The 17,790-nt window shown below is 39.4% G+C and overlaps 1 protein-coding gene across 2 annotated transcripts in view; it reads right to left on the reverse strand.

Moving 5' to 3' along the window:
* The window catches only part of LOC149153869 (phosphoglycolate phosphatase 1A, chloroplastic-like), a 295,703-nt gene that overhangs the window by 42,133 nt on the left and 235,780 nt on the right, over positions 1-17,790 (reverse strand). The window lies entirely within an intron of this gene.

Consider the following 17,790-nt stretch of genomic DNA (forward strand, 5'->3'; position numbering starts at 1 on the left):
TTTCCAGATTTTAAAATTCGAACCCAGATCAAAAGAAAATTTCGAAACAAAATCGAAATCTCCCTGCTCAGAAGAAACCAGGCAATCAATCTACAGAACTTCCACCAGAACCTCCAAATATTTTCCAGGAATCTTAATAAAATTTTGAATCAGCTGTTCAAGATTATCTGAATGAAGCCCTGAAATATTTCTCAAACCCTGTGCCTGCAACCTGCAAAAGAAAAGAAAACCCAAAAATAATATGTGCAGAAAACAAAACTGAAACCCTAAATTATTTAAATAATTACAGCATTTACATCTTTTCGACTCTTAAGTAGCCAGATCTGTCAATAATCACAGTAATATTATCAGAATTTGATTTTAGTGTGAGATACTTTCAGAAAACCCTGCATGCATTCATAAAAAAAAAAATTCAAATGATAAGTCCGGGATCAAGAACTGGCTGGGCTCTTTCAGAAAACACAATCCGGGAGTTGGCTGGTTCAACCGAGAATTCCCCTAACGCCCGGTAAGCTCAAAACTAAGATTTCCTGCACAGCTTAAAATCAACCATTAACATAGAGGGAGAAAACAATAGTGAAACCCGGATCAAATGGAGATACCTGCCATTATATTTCAGAATCTAAACTATCATTCAAACCCCAGAGATCAGACAAGATACTTGTGCTTGAATCAATCTTCATCAAGCTAAAATCAATAGCTGAAAAATAAAATTATGCAGAACAATAAATCATCTTACAGCACTTTCAGAAGATTAACACCAACAAGATTTTTAACCCCAAAGTCTTTCTTTATTGCACTAAAAATGACTATAGGAGAGCTTTCTTTAGCACCAGACTCTCAGATCTAATCTGATCTCAAATGACCCCTAGCACCCTATTTAAAGGAAAAATTCCCAACAGCTAGTTCGAGTGATCCATGTCAAACTAATCTTGACCGTCGATGAGGATCAAGATTTCTTTTAATCTCATCCGTCGAATTTTTAAATGCATTTTAATATATTAAAAAATTAAAATTCTGCATTTATTTACTCAAAAATTTGACTTATTATTATTTTATTTATTTTTTAAATTTTATTTTATTTTATTTTATTTTTTAATTATTTTTTAAATTTTTAAATTTTATTATTTATTTTTATCTATTTTTTTTTTGGATCCTCGAACTTAGCCTTTGGAAAAATCACCTAGGACCTAGGACTTAGGACTTATGAGGGGATTAAAACATTTTCTAACCCTCAAGACACTTTACATCATGACTTTTACAATTTTACATCTCAAAGGAGAAAACCCACTTGACATAGACCCTCATAGACCACCCAGTTCTGCGACCAAATATAATCTAGCAGATCAACACACTAGGATTCCTCTAAGATTCTAATGACAAAATTCATTCCGGCTTTGGGGTTAGGCTGAAGGAAAACTCTGCCGATCATGGATCGGTGAGACAAAAAACCTTCCGGAACGTAGATTATCACTAGAAAATTAGGTCCACCTAGGCAATTTACATACATGACTCAACTCTGCTAAGATTATTTACAATTCACACATGCAGACTGGGTTTACAACATAAATTGATCAAGTCGACGATGACTGTCGAATGGCACGGACACGTCAATCAAGCGCTATCCTTTTTGCGAAGAAAAGGGGGTGTACTGCTATGGGAAGTTGACACGTAGTGGTCAACATTTGGCTCCACTTGGGGACACGTTGCTGCACTGCAGGAATGTGAGAATCCAGAATAAAGGATGCCCCATGGCATCAGATGTGTTCAATATAGTGTATACTGAGCATTTGCCTGCTTTCAGGCAAATCTGTTGGCTGCTTGTCGGATGTGCCATGTCCAATTCTACATATGGTAGGAGCCTATCCAAAAATCAAGCTACTTGGGGCCGTCTGATGCATCAAATCTTCTAATCATTTTCTTCCTCTTTCGCTTTTTCTTCCTGGTAGGCTGTATTATTGATGACGTGGAACTTTTTGCTTCAAAGCTATCAGATGAAGTATGTAAGATATGCGTGACATGTCTTTCTTCATCCTGCATCTGCCCTGTCAAAGATGATGGACCAATCTCACAGGTGTCATGAGTTATAACTTGATCTTCAACGACTAGCGGATTAACCGTGTGAGCATCACCCTGATTATTAATTTCGCTTTTATCCAGGTCATATTTAATTATCCACTTTTCAATGGAACATAGGACCTCATAATATGATGGAGCTTGCTGTAACAGATAAGGGGGCCCCTGATCTATTGACGTTCTTTGGTTTCTCTCATCCTCTAACCATTGTTGAAACTTCTAAACCTGTATTTTAATGGCATCTATCTGACTAGAGTGTTCAACCTTTATAGCACTGATTTTCCTGGCATGGTCTTCTTCCATATCTTTTATTACTTTATTGTTCTTTTCCTTTATGTTCATCAAGAAATACTGCATAGAGTTTATTTATTCCTTATGATTTGCTTGCATGGTAGCCAACTGATTATTATGATCGAATGTCATGATAGTCATTTCTTCATCCATAGTTAATAACTTGTTTTGCTTAGAATTAATTTCCCTATCATGATTGGCTTTCATGGTTGTCATATTTTCCTCTAACCCTGACATCTTGCTTTGCATAAAACTAATTTTTGTGTCATGATTAATCTTCATGGCCTCAATTTCCTTAGCATGCTGATTTTGCATGATCTCCATCTCCCTATTACGTTTTTCCAGGTGGGTGCATAAAGTTCTCACATCATTGGCATAATTAGTTTGATTGATCTCCATATTTTTTACCAGCAGCATTAGTTCTTGTATAATTTGCTTTTGATCTTCCTTTTCATTGTCATTTGTCCCTGCTTTTCCACTATCATGGATTTGATCTGCAATGGTACAAGTGGATGGCACATTCTGATATGAAGAATTGTCTTGGAATCTTTCACCGTCAGCTGAACTTTTTATAAGATTACTTTTATTTTTTTGCACAATTTTAGGGGCACAAGGCAAGCTATCTGGATTACCATATCTATCTTTAAAAGCATTGACAATGTCTTGTAAAGAAGTGAAAGAATCCTTAGGACAATTGTTAAACCAATTCAAAGCATCACCCTCTAAAGAAAAGACAAAAAGACGCATTTTGACATCTTCATGATTATACTGAGGGGGTCTACAATATATGATCATTATACAAGTAAACAAGCCTAGATGTCTTTTAACAGCGACTGAATCACCACTTGAAAACAAAGGTAATTTAGAAATGGCCACTTTCGGAATATCATGGAGATCATCAGTAAAATGACATGGTTTAAACGAATAATCCATGATGAATAATGAGGGACCAAATGGATGATAAAGCGAGATCTCTGCTCAAGAAAATTAATAAATGAAAGCAGTGGAGTCGCCACTTGAACAATGAGTCAAATTCTAGGATCCAAAAAGTAACCAACAAGCTGTTATGAGAGAGGCTTCTTGTCTGGGAAAATAAATGAAAAGAAATGGAGTCGCCACCCAAACCAGAAATGAACTGAAGAGTAGTTGCTGATATGACGAAAGATAAGGCGATAAAAGATCCAAATGATAACCAAAAATGTTGAATCTGCCAGCTCAAATGAGAGATGAGAAAGATGAAAGAATGATGAGAAATGAGAAGATGAATGTCGTTGAAACGCCTGGGACAAAAAAACTCTGTCCCCGACAACGGTGCCAAAAAATGTTGTCGCACAGATTGTCACGACAACGCTCAGACCGAGGGCTGTCACCCTGATCCCTGGTCTCTTCGTTTAAGCCTGTCTCCCGCAGCTAAGGTGGGTAGACCCTATGGGACAATGGATGACCAACTGTGGACCAGTTGGGTTGGGAGACACGAGGGGAAGCAAGCACTAAATTGATTTTATTAAGTTAATAGACCAGTGCCTTATGGAGTTGATGATTTAAATGATTATTTATTAAAGGTTGCAGAAATATAAACAATGTAAAACAATCATTTATCATCAAATAACCCAAGCGATGCAAGATGATCGATAAACGCACAATGCTTTAACAGTGATCCAGCAATTAAACTTCCAGAAAAATTAAATACTTTAAATGATCATAAAATTTAAATGCTGACCAGTTACCACTTTCACATAGCTAACTTTAAATAAACATTTAAGTGCATTTAACTATAAAAAAGTGGAACATAGATACCACAAATGAATTTTCAATTAGTCTTTTTTCAAATTATTTTTTTTAATTTTTATATTTCTTTTTTATATAAATAAAACCAAAGTAAATGAAATTTAAAACTGAATCCTAAAAGAACTTTTTTTTTGTTAATTTTTTTATTATTATTATTATTACTTTTTTTTAAATTTTAAAATTAACAGATTAGAACATAAGAACTAAAATCTAAAGAAGGCTAAAATCTATTCTAAACTGAAAAGAAACCTTTTTATTTTTTAAACCATTTATGATTTTTTATATTTTATATTTTTTTATGAATGAAACAAAAAATGAACAAAGAAAAATATCTAACTCTAAAAAAAACTAAGTCCTAAACTAAATAAAACTCAAAAAAATTTAAACTTAAAAAATTTAAAAGTTAAGCTGAAAAAAGAACAAATCAAAAATCTTCTCTTTTTTTTTTCTTTTAAACATTTATAATTTTTATTTTTATAATTTTATATTTTTTATGATTTTTTGATTCATAAAAAATAAATAAATAAAAAATAAAAAATGTAAATGTAACTATACAAAACTCTAAAACAAAACTAATGATTCAAACTTTTATAGTTTTTTGGGACTTTTTATATTTTTTAAATGAAACAAATCTGAACTAAAAAAAAAGTCTAATTCTAAACTAAATAACTATATAAAAATCTAAAAAAAAATAAAATAGAATGATTCGAATATATCTAAGACCAGCACTTAACTAAGACTTAAATGAAAAACTAAAACTATATAAAAAAAAACTATATGCTACAGCACTTAGCTAAAACTTACGTTAACCTTGAAATCGAACAGCGGTAAAAAAAAATCGAAATTGAGCCTTTTATGTGTTATTGGAGTGCGCAAGCCTGGGGTTTCGATGGCGGCTTTGTTTGCAGGTGCGTGGAGAAGAGGCTGCGTGAAGGGAGTTGACTGTCATTTGAATGGAGCAGAGATCGAACAAATCGCAAGTTAGAAGGCAGTGATGGCACGTAGGTCGATCCTCCTTTGGTGATGAGCAGGGGTCTATGGAAACCAGCGTGCAGGTGATGCGTGGCTGAAGGTGTGAAAGGAACACGCAAAGTTTTGGAGAAGCGGATGGGCGTACACCAAAGAATCCACGTTTGCTTTGTTTTTGTTGCTTGCAGGTCCGATGAGGCTTGACGGCAGCTGAACGACTGGAAGAGGGACAAGCTGTGTAAAAAAAAAGAAAAAATGAGCATGTAAAGGAGAGAAAACCGCGGGGAGAGTTGTGGCACCACGCAGCTAGTTTGTTTTGTAGGTTGGAGGGCGTGGACAGCATGTAGCTGAGTGGATACAGCCGCTAAGATGCGCAGAAACACTTGTATAGGGCTGTGTAATGTGTAAAGGATATGGATTTGCAGGCAGCAGAATGGAGGGCGTGAAGAGGACTGCAGGATTTGATAACTGCTAGGAAGGGGTTTGGAGTAACAGGAAGTAACCCAAAAATTTTCCAGATTTTAAAATTCGAACCCAGATCAAAAGAAAATTTCAAAACAAAATCGAAATCTCCCTGCTCAGAAGAAACCAGGCAATCAATCTGCAAAACTTCGACCAGAACCTCCAAATATTTTCCAGGAATCTTAATAAAATTTTGAATCAGCTGTTCAAGATTATCTGAATGAAGCCCTGAAATATTTCTCAAACCCTGTGCCTGCAACCTGCAAAAGAAAAGAAAATCCAAAAATAATATGTGCAGAAAACAAAACTGAAACCCTAAATTATTTAAATAATTACAGCATTTACATCTTTTCGACTCTTAAGCAACCAGATTTGTCAATAATCACAGTAATATTATCATAATTTAATTTTAGTGTGAGATACTTTCAAAAAACCCTACATGCATTCATAAAAAAAAATTCAAATGATAAGCCCGGGATCAAGAACTGGCTGGGCTCTTTCAGAAAACACAATCCGGGAGTTGGATGGTTCAGCCGAGAATTTCCCCTAACGCCCGGTAAGCTCAAAACTAAGATTTCCTGCACAGCTTAAAATCAACCATTAACATAGGGAGAAAACAATAGTGAAACCCATATCAAATGGAGGTACCTGCCATTATATTTCATAATCTAAACAATCATTCAAACCCCAGAGATCAAACAAGATACCTGTGCCTGAATCAATCTTCATCAAGCTAAAATCAATAGCTGAAAAATAAAATTATGCAGAAAAATAAATCATCTTACAGCACTTTCAGAAGAGTAACATCAACAAGATTTTTAACCCCAAAGTCTTTGCACTAAAAATGACTACAGGAGAGCTTTCTTTAGCACCAGAATCTCAGATCTAATCTGATCTCAAATGACCCCTAGTACCCTATTTAAAGGAAAAATTCCCAACAGCTAGTTCGAGTGATCCGTGTCAAACTAATCTCGACCGTCGATGAGGATCAAGATTTCTATTAATCTCATCCGTCGAATTTTTAAATGCATTTTAATATATTAAAAAATTAAAATTCTACATTTATTTACTCAAAAATTTGACTTATTACTATTTTATTAATTATTTTATTTATTTTTTAAATTTTATTTTATTTTATTTTTTATTTTTTAATTATTTTTTAAATTTTTAAATATTATTATTTATTTTTTATCTATTTTTTTAATTAATTAATTTGATTTTTTTTTTGGATCCTCGAACTTAGCCTTTGGAAAAATCACCTAGGACCTAGGACTTAGGACTTATGAGGGGATTAAAACATTTTCTAACCCTCAAGACACTTTACATCATGACTTTTACAATTTTACATCTCAAAGGGGAAATCCCACATGACATAGACCCTCATAGACCACCCAGTTCTGCGACCAAATATAATCTAGCAGATCAACACACTAGGATTCCTCTAAGATTCTAATGACAAAATTCATTCTGGCTTTGGGGTCAGGCTGAAGGAAAACTCTGCCGATCATGGATCGGTGAGACAAAAAACCTTCCAAAACGTAGATTATCACTAGAAAATTAGGTCTACCTAGGCAATTTACATACATGACTCAACTATGCTAAAATTATTTACAATTCACACATGCAGACTGGGTTTACAACATAAATTGATCAAGTCGACGATGATTGTCGAATGGCATGGACACGTCAATCAAGCGCTATCCCTTTTGCGAAGAAAAGGGGGTGTACTACTATGAGAAGTTGACACGTAGTGGTCAACATGCCCTATCTAGTGTCCAGGTCTACCATGAAATGCATCAGTCCTTGCAGCATATGAAAGGTGCCAGATCAACAGCCTTGACATGATCAGTGAAGCAGCAAAGGAGGAAGAGATTTATAGAAGGAAAGCTTTAGTATTCTGGGTAATTGGTTGAGCTGCTCTAGGCTTATCATCTGCTGCATTGTGTCATCTTTATGGTGAAGATCTTTAATGTCTGATCTCTCATTTTGGCAAGTCAAAGTGTTGACTTCAAATGCATTTTTACTATCTCTCTCTCTGTTGAACTATTGAAGAATAGAAGAAGAATTGATCAACGGTTTCCGCACATTGGGGTTTGTCCCTCGCTAGCGCCACATCTTGTGTCCTTTTGTCTTGGCTTGTCTTCTGTTGTTTATGTTTATGTTCTATCTGCACTTTACTATCAATGTTGATGTGATTGCTAATCTAGAATTGATATTGATCTAATATGAAAAATTGAAGTAAAATGCTCTAAGCATAGAACATACCAAAATTTAACATGTTATCAAAGGTGAGGTGAAGACAAAGCCCAAGCAGGAGGGAAAAAGAAATCATCGAAGACAGTTGAACAAGGTCAAAGGCTCAATGGGTTCCTCATCCCACTTCCCGGTTGTAGTCAAGCTCCGTGAAAAGTTTATCGTGGATGAAAGATGTCTCTGGATCTGACATTGGAAGAGCAAGAAGTGTTGGATTTCGTGAAGGGTAAAATCCTTGAGCCTCCATCAAATGCACCAGTTGCTACAAAGATCAAGTACACCAAGGATGAAGTCGAAGCAAAGAAGTTTATCAGAGATTCCATTAGCAAGCATCTGGTGGCCTACCTAAAGGTCACTTCAATGGAATGTCCGGATCTAAGGGTGGAAGGAAGGGCAGATGCCTTACTTGAAATAAGTTTGGCCATTATGTGAAGGAGTGTCCAAATAGAAAGGACACATCACATGATGATGATCACAATCATTCCAGGGGCATCTTCAATGATTGAAGGAATGACAAGTACAATGGCAAAGGTAAAAGGAATGCAGGACATCAAGGAAATGGCAGACTCTCCAAGAAAGCAAGGAACTTCAGGTATGAAGAATCAAATGTTGTTTCTGATAAGCAAAAGGAGTATTATCTTATATTGGCCCTCTCCACTACCTCTCCTCTGGACTCATTGGTGGGAAATTGGCTTATTGATAGTGGTGCCTCAAGGCACTTTACCGGATACAAGGAAGGGCTCTCTAATATGATAAAGAAGGAAACAATCTTGGAGATTATCCTTGGAGATGATGCCACTTGTCCCGTAAAGGGTGTAGGGAATGTTACTCTTCAATTCAGTGTTGCGGGTGAATGCCCCCCCCCCCGATCCCGCTCCCAATCCACGCTCCGTGCCGGAGCGACTCGAGAGCGCGCTCCCGGAAAAAAAAATTCGCTCCTTGCCTATTTCCAGATCGAATTAGGGAGCGTCGCTCCCGGAGCGATTTTTATAGCATGGGAGCAGTCGGGGAGCGATCACTCCCGACTGCTCCCGGGCTATAAAAATTGCTCCTGGCGGCGTGAGCGACACCCAAAAAAATCATGCGGAAGAAACAAGCAAAAAAAAGAATATATAAAATTAAAAATTAAAAAAAATGGGATAGTTGGAAAAAATAAAGGAAGGGAAGGGAGGAAAGGGAGGGAGGGAGGGAATATAAATAAACCCTCCCTCAAATGAATTTCATTATTTTAGAAATTGAGAGAGTGAGAGTGAGAGTGAGAGCAAGAGAGAGTGAGGGGCAAGAGACAGCAAGTGAGAGTGAGAGCAAGAGAGAGCAAGGAGCAAGGAGCAAGAGAAAGTAAAAATTAAAAAAAAACGACGGTTGGAAAAAATAAAGGGAGGGAAGGGAGGAAAGGGAGGGAGGGAATATAAATAAACCCTCCCTCAAATGAATTTCATTATTTTAGAAATTGAGAGAGTGAGAGTGACAGTGACAGCAAGAGCGAGTGAGGGGCAAGAGAGAGCGAGTGAGGGGCAAGAGAGAGCAAGTGAGAGTGAGAGCAAGAGAGAGCAAGAGAAAGCAAGGAGCAAGGAGAGAGCAAGGAGAAAGGAGCAAGGAATTGCAAGGGGAGATTGGAGGTCAAAGAGGTAGGCTCTATTCTAGAAAAAAAAATTAATGTTCATTCCTAAATAAATAAATAAATTTTTTTCTCCCATTCCGTTTTTTCGCAGATTCAAAACTTCAAATTTCAAACATCATGGTTATATTTCTTGGCATTTCTTTTCTCTTGGTTCCTTTTTTGGTTATGATGGTGTTGGAGAGTAAAAAAAGGAGGGTTGAAAATGAAGAAGGGGATGAAGAAGTGGGTCATAGTGGATTTGATGAAAACCCTGGAGAGGAGGAGCTGGAGGAGAGTGAACATGAGTCTCAAAAAAATAAACAAGACCAAACTCCATTGTGGAAATATGTTAATAGGCCTGAAGCAGGGAAAGGGGGTGGAACCACTAAATTTCATTGCCCCCATTGCAACAATAATTACACAGGTTCATACACCCATGCCAGAAAGCACCTCTGCGGGAAAAGGCCATGGGATGGAGATAAACAAATAGGAATCAAAACTTGTACAAGTGTGTCAGCAGCAGATAGAGCCAAATACATAAGGGAAGAGGAGGAAACCCAATACAAATCTAAAAAATCAAAGGGTTTCTTTGAACCAAGCTCACAATCACATGCACAAAGAACTCCTTCAGCATCCTCCCAAGGCAGTGGATATGGAGGGAGAGGGTCACCAAGTTTAAGGCGTAGAAGCATATCAGATTTCCTTGATGAAGGGTGTAGGAATGATGTGGATTCAAAAGTTTACAAGTTTCTCTATGCATGTGGGATACCATTCAATGTTCTTTGCTCACCTTATTGGCACGAAATGGTTTCTACCATAAATGATGCCCCTAAAGGATACAAGAGCCCTGGGTATGACAAGGCTAGAACCGTTGGACTTGATCATGAACAAGCAAAACTATCACATTCTTTGAGTGGAATGACAAGTTCTTGGACTGACCATGGGGTGTCCATTGTATCTGATGGATGGACAAATGTAAAAGCCAAACCATTGATAAGTGTTCTTGTTGTGTCTGTTAGTGGTGCCATCTTTCTTTCAGCATATGATTACTCAGACAAGTTCAAGACCGGCATCAACATTGCAGAACCATTACTTGAAACAATTGACCATATTGGGCCATACAATGTCATCCAAGTCATCACTGATAATGCTCCTAATTGTAAGGCAGCGGGAGCAATTATTAAGGATAAATACCCCAACATATTTTGGTCTGGGTGTTTGGTTCACACAATGAACCTTTTGATGCATGATATTGTTAAGAACAAAAACCAACAATACAAATGGATTGGTGATTTGTACAAGAGAGGCAAAGAAATGATAAAATTTATTACAAATCATAGCAATACCCATGGCCTTTTCCGCAGTCACTCAAGATTGGAGTTGTTGAAGATTGCGAGGACTAGATTTGGTAGCTATTACCTCACCTTCAGGCGCCTTTTGAAGGTAAGAGAGTCATTGGCTAGCATGGTATCAAGTCCACACTGGCAGGTATTAAAGGAAAGGGCTACAAATGCAGCTGACATGCAAGGTTTTGAACAAGTGGAGGAGACCACTCTTGATGGTATGTTTTGGGCACGGGTGAGGCAAGTATTGGATTTCACCAAGCCCATTTATCACATGATTTGGTTTGCAAATACAGATAAACCAGTGATTGGGGAGGTGTATGAGCAAATGGATACCATGTTTGGGCAAATAAAAGATTTTGTTCATAAAAATGATCCCAAATTGTATACACTAATTCACAATTGTGTGTGTATATGGTCAGATAAAGTTAATGTTCCACTACATGCCTTAGCATATATCCTTACGCCAAAATACTACTCTGCATCTTGGTTGGGCCAGCCTACACCAGGGGGTGGGGTTAGGGTCAAACCCCATATAGATGAAGACGTATCTACAGGATATTTGCAAGCATTAGACAAGTTGATACCTGACAGGGAGGAATGTGCTAGTCTGCGTCTTGAATTAGGAAGATACTTGAGTTGCACTGGTTTGTTTGGTACCTTCCATGCAATGGAAGATAGAGACAGATTTGATGCTCTCACATGGTGGGAAGCATATGGCAACTAGGGACTTTTGCCAAAATTGGCAAAAAAAGTTCTCTCACAAGTTGTAAATACTTCTTCTGCAGAGAGGTGGTGGAGCACCTACAACTTCATACATAATGTGAAAAGAAACAGACTCAATAAAATCGAGCAGAAAGCTTGGTTTATGTGCACTATAGCTTGAGTTTGTTGAGTCATTACTGTGATCGGGCTCATGAGGATCCAACATATAAAATTTGGGACAACCACCCAGAGGATGATAATTTGGAGGATGGCACTATACATCTTGAAGAACTGGAAGCGGAACTTATGAGAGAGTAAGATGAAGCAATAACCATGCCGCCTCCACCATCCAGTAGTAGTGCTGGAGTTCCGAGTCTTGTTCCTTTGATGTCGCCGCCTCCATCTACACCCTCACGTGGAGGGCATGTGCCTTCCCGTTCTGGTCGTCGTTGTGTGCGGGAGGAGACTCCTAGAAGACCACCACGACCTGCTCATACATCAAACATTTCTCATGGCAAGGTCCACAAGAAGTAGTAGATAGTAGATTTACTTGTCTTTTCTAGTTTCTAGTAGTTTTCATAACTGTTGACAGTTGACTCTTTCATATTTATTATGATATTTTTGTAGACAATATATGACAATTTAAGTTTGAAGTTTGAAGTTGGCAATTATAACTCATTGGTAATGAATTTTGAATATGATGCTTCCTGAAAGTTGTTTCATTTCATCTCATTTTATAACATTTCATTTCATGTTAGATATTATTTGTTGTAATGGTTAAACTTAGCTTACAAGTACAACTTTGGTGATCAATGATGATAAATGTTATATATTGAAATTTTCAATTTTCAATTTTGAAAGCTTGAAGTTGAAACTTTAAGATTGATTAATCATGATTCATTAGACTCAATATGTTGTATGTTACTAACTTGTGGACATGGTTGATGAAGATTATAACTTCTAGATGATTGTTGTTATATGGTTCAATGATCAATCTATGGTTTTTTATGTTTTTTATATCTAATTCATCATTCTACATGTTTTTATTGACATATACGTATCAAAATATAAAAAACGATCTGGAATTCGCTCCCAAACCGGGAGCTTTTGAAAATGTCGCTCCCGCACCCGTTTTGACTCCCGCTCTCAAGTAACACTGCTTCAATTGAATCAGAGTAACTCGATTCATTTACAAAAAGTTCTTTGTGTACCTGATCTCAAGAAGAACCTGGTGTCCATTTCGGCAATGGAAGTCAAAGGTTTCAAGGTGACATTCATCGATGAAAATGTACGTGTTTGGAAAAGGAATTTTAAAGATGCTTTTACTCTTGGGTTCAGTGTTGGAAATTTGTATCAAGTTGCAAGAAGTTCAATGGGGACCATGTCGTGTGACACATCTCTTCTATGGTACCGGAGGTTTGCCCATCTTCAATGTAAGGCCCTACCCGATGTGAGATAGATGGTGACAAGGATGCCTGAATTCAAAGAAGAGCATGAAGGTACATGTCCGACATGTACTGAAGGAAAACTTACAAGGTGACCATTCCCCTCATGTAATAGCAAGACCACATATGTGGAACAACCCTAGGGGTTTGATATTAATGATCGGGAATCTCATGTATGCAGGTTGAAGAAATCTCTCTATAATTTGAAGCAAGCACCCCGGGCTTGGTGTGAGAGGATTGACAACTATCTGATAAAGCTAAGATTCACAAGGAGTGAAGGCGATCCAAACCTTTGCTTTAAGGTTATCAATGATAGACCTCTCATACTGGTACTCTATCTGGACGACCTCTTTCTGACAGGTGCAGACCCTCTCATTTGCAAAAGTAAGAGGGAGTTGGATTCCGAATTTGGAATGGTGGACTGCAAGCCCGTGACTACCCCAATGAAGCCTAACGTTAAGAAGTTATGCGGTAGTGTTGTTGGACCTGATTTGGGAAATGCCTCTGAGTTTATTCAACTCATAGTAGCATTGATGTTCTTGGTGAACTCCCATCCGGATATATGTTTTTGCAGTTAGCATGTTGAGCCAACATATGGTTGAGCCTCGTTGGATTGGTGCCAAGAATCTTCTGACATATCTTCGGGGCACAATCACTCATGGGCTGAGATACACTGCTGGAGCTGTGAGGCTACATTATTATTCTGATGCTGATTGGGCAAGCAGTGTGGAGGATCGCAAGAGCACTTCTAGGTGTTGGTTCTCTTTGGGTTCTACTTCGATATCCTGGATGAGTAGGAAGTAGAAGTCGGTTGCTTTAAGTGTTGCTAATGCTAGATTCATAGTTGCAACTATGGTCTCGTGTGAAGCTGCCTGGTTGAGGAAGCTCTTCAGTGAGTTGTTTGGACACGTGCTAGATACCACCGTGATCTTCTGTGACAACCAGAGTGGGATTCGATTGTTGAGGAATCTCGTGTTCTATGATCGCTCCAAGCATATAGACATCAGGTACCACTTTATCTAGGATATGGTACAGTAAGGAGCAATAGGGCTCCATCACTTTGGGACTGATGTGCAGGTCGCCGATATTCAGATGAAGCCCCTGGGAAAGGTCAAATTCTTGACTTTCCGAGAACGACTAGGAGTCGTGGAGAGACCCTCTCCTAAGGGTCCTGTATGATATGGACATTGAGCTCTAGGAGCTCCAGGGGGCTTGGGGGTACTTCTTGGAGCGATAAGCAATCATAGGGTGAGTGGTTCAGCCTTCCCCTAGTGGTTTGCTATGTAGGCAGGATGAGTGGTTCATCCTTCTCCTGCTGAGACAGTTATAGGGTGAGTGGTTCAGCCTTCCCCTAGTGATTTGTTGTGTACAGGGTGAGTGGTTCAGCCTTCCCCTGGGATACCCCATGGCAACATGTAGGCAAGATGAGTAGTTCATCCTTCTCCTGCTGAGACATCCTACCCATGCAGTCTGGGACTCATGGGAAGTACCTCTCATCTGGCCAATGAGCAGGGAAATGAAGATAGGGACCATAGTACTACTGACAGACGCATCGTGTAGTACCGTACTCCCTATACTAGGATGATATTGATCTAGGATCAATTGGCATTGACATCGGGTCAGTAAGAGTGGTATGATACACTATCTTTATTTGGAACTGATTTCGGATCAGTAACAGTGGTATGAGACACTCTCTCTATTTGGAACTGATTTCAGATCAGTAACAGTGGTACGAGACACTCCCTTTATATGGGACTGACTTCGGGTCAATAGAGAATGGTATGATACATTCTCGATCACTTCTTCTTCTTCATAGTTCAGCAGAGCAGAGCAGAGCAATGCAGCGCACTGATGGCAGAGATATTACGGACTGGCAGATGGATTAGCAGATGAAGTTCTCCCTAGTTGAGAGGGAGTGTTAAAATTGACAACTAGGGCCAAACACCATGTGGGTCTACTTATTTATGGCAGCTGATATTTTTCTTGGATTCCTCTCATCGAGAGATGTAGGATTGATCTAAATATCATCCGATTCCAACATGTATTCATGGAGATATGAATTTATCTGTGTTATGTGACAATTCGTCAAGGTCGGCCAGCAACCAAGTTACCCCCACTTGTCCTCAACGTTTTACCATAAATTGAGGTGGCCTTCAAGTCATTTGGTCACACATCTCTTGTTTGGGTTTTAGTGGAAAGAGAGGCCTAGAAGAGAAGGCATATACGTTGTCCTTGGGAGAAGGTTTATATGTTGCCCTAGAGGAGATGCCCTAGCCCTAGATGTAGGCAAAAGGAGAAGGCTCTACGGTGTCCTAGAAGACACTTCTATACGCTATCTAAGAAGACTCATACGCTGTCCAAAGCCACAGTCAAGGAGGGTTCTAAATGCAGCTAGAGGAGGCTTCTAGCTGCAGCATTTAAGGGTGCCCTAGGCCGCAGTCAATGAGGGCTTTATGCAACAAGAGGAGGCACTTATACGCAGTAGAGAGGAGGCCTAAGAAGAGCCCTCATCCGCAATCCAATCAAGGAGTAATCTGGCCACCGAGAAAAGGGTTGATTCATGCCCTAGCCACAGAGAAAAGAGGGACTACTGTTGCCCTAAACGTAGGTCAAATCTCGCAGAAAACAACCGCCCTAATTCGTTGTCCCAATGTCCTTATTACACAACCCTTATTTGTTGTTAAGAGAGGCCCATTAGTAGTCTTGTAAAAACTCTTATTTGCTGTTCAAAGAGACCCTTACACGCTATCCTAAGGTGACCTAAATCCACAGTCTATTAGACTCTTATACACAGCGCAAAGAGTCCTAGTTGCAGTCACCTTAATCTCTGTCATGATGCCACATTGTTGTAGGTGACAGCGTGATCTAATTGAGGATTGTTTGGGCATGTTGTAGTTGATTCTTGAGCTTGATTTGAAGCGAAGAAGAATCCACTATAAGGAGGAGCTAGAGGCTACTATGTAAGGGCTGTTTGGATCACTGTTTAAAGGAACCTAAGTTGTTGTCCACTGTTGGGCTAGGCCGCAGGCCATAGCCAGCAGTTGGAGACCTTTCTAGGAGCTGCATTCATAAGGTAAGCAGTCCTATAATGCAGCGTTTCGTTGGAGGACTGTATGAAGGCTTATCACTGTCTATAGGTGGACTGTGGGGTGTATTGTAGTTGTTGTAGCACACTGAGTTTGTGCCCTATCTAGTGTCCAAGTGTTGATTTCGAGTAGCATCGGATGTGCTCTAGCCATGAAAATTGGTGGAGAGGCTAAAGCACATGAGATCTCCAAGACCCAGAAATGGTTTGGGCAAATTCTAACCGGTTTGGGAGATATTAAAATAATTAATATGTTTAATGGAGTTCCTAAGTCTAAATTTAGGAAAAATAAAATATTAATGGGTATTAATATAAAACTGGGTTAGAAGGTTCCAAAAGTCATGGATCAAGCCAAATCTAATCTTAGCTGTTGATTAAAGATTTAATCTCAACCGTTGAAGGACCAATGAGAAAAGTATAAGAGGAGGCTTGAGCATTAGTTGGAGAATACACCAGAGTGATCAGTCATTCTATTGTCTAGAGCGGGGTTTGCTAAGAGAGATAGAATCAATGATCAACAACGAGGGGTAGTGAATACATAACAGAGAGGCAAAGTTGGTACCAGAGAGAGCGCAAAGCCCGAAGAGGTTGATGCAGAGGCAGTTGGGTGCTACGCAGAGGCAGCCAGGAGCTGCACAAAACCAGGAGAGGCCAGCGTGTGAGATGCTGAGGGTCTAGGGGCTGACGCAAATGCTAGCAGAGCTGACGCAGGGCCAAGAGGCAGCGATAGAAGGATTTTGTGGGACAGACTGGATGTTGGTGAGCCGGATAGGGCGATGCAATCCCTATCAGAGTGACGCAGAGCAGTGGGAGCTTCAATTGTTGTTGTGGGATCGTTCATCCGGTGATTATTCAGCCGGAATATTTGTCTACGAGGAGAGGTGCTACTGCCGAGGGCATTCTCTATTGGGTGAGCCATTTCTGGCACCCTGGTTATATTCTGAAAACTGCATAATAATAAAACCCTCTGAATAGTTGCACCAGTTTTCTTGCATTGGGTTTTTCCGGGGACATTGTTCCAAAAATAATGGTGTCACTTGTGTGCTTGTTTTGTTTCAGTTGATGATCTGTAGACGTTGATACTGTACTTGTGTTTATTTTCAATATTTACGTGATAAATAACTTGTTAAGTAATAACTTGTACAGGAAGAATTTCTAACGGGTTAAACTTAGAAATTCCAACATGGTATGAGAGCGTGGTTGCAGATCATAGGATAACTGAAGGCATCAGCTAGCAGAGCAGTAGCGACAGATTCAGCTGTCCCGAGTGTCAGAGTTGATCCGTGCAAAAGGCAACAAAGGAAGGAGTGACGCAGAGAGACTGCGTCATCATTCTGGGCCAGAGAGAGGCAACGCAGAGGCTAAGGGAGGCAGAATCAGGCTCACGCAGAGCCACGCAGAGGCCAGGTGGGTTGACGCACTTGGCTAGGGGAGCAGATTTGTTGGTGTCGGGATTGTGCAGAGCCAAGTGGCTCAATCCTTTAGTTGTTGGGGTATAGGAGGCTGTGGGTAATTTGCGAAGCGAAGCTAGTGGGGTATTGTGGTCAGAGCAGTACCTAACAGGGCAAGACCAAGAAGGAGGGATTTCCAGAAGGGAAATCAATACTCAGAGGGAGTCGAACCAAGAACTTCCGAACGGGAAGTTGAGAGACTCAGGAGAAGTTGAACAAAGGACTTCTAGGAGGGAAGTAGAGAGACTCAAGGGAGTCGAAAGAAGAGCAGTGAGATGGCCATGAATGGGCTGAGAGATCAGTATAGGCTAGACGGAGCGTC

Source organism: Pinus tabuliformis, chromosome 9, assembly GCF_031772625.1.
Source record: "Pinus tabuliformis cultivar Carrire ecotype Pingquan chromosome 9, CPIR1, whole genome shotgun sequence".
Classification (NCBI taxonomy): domain Eukaryota; kingdom Viridiplantae; phylum Streptophyta; class Pinopsida; order Pinales; family Pinaceae; genus Pinus; species Pinus tabuliformis.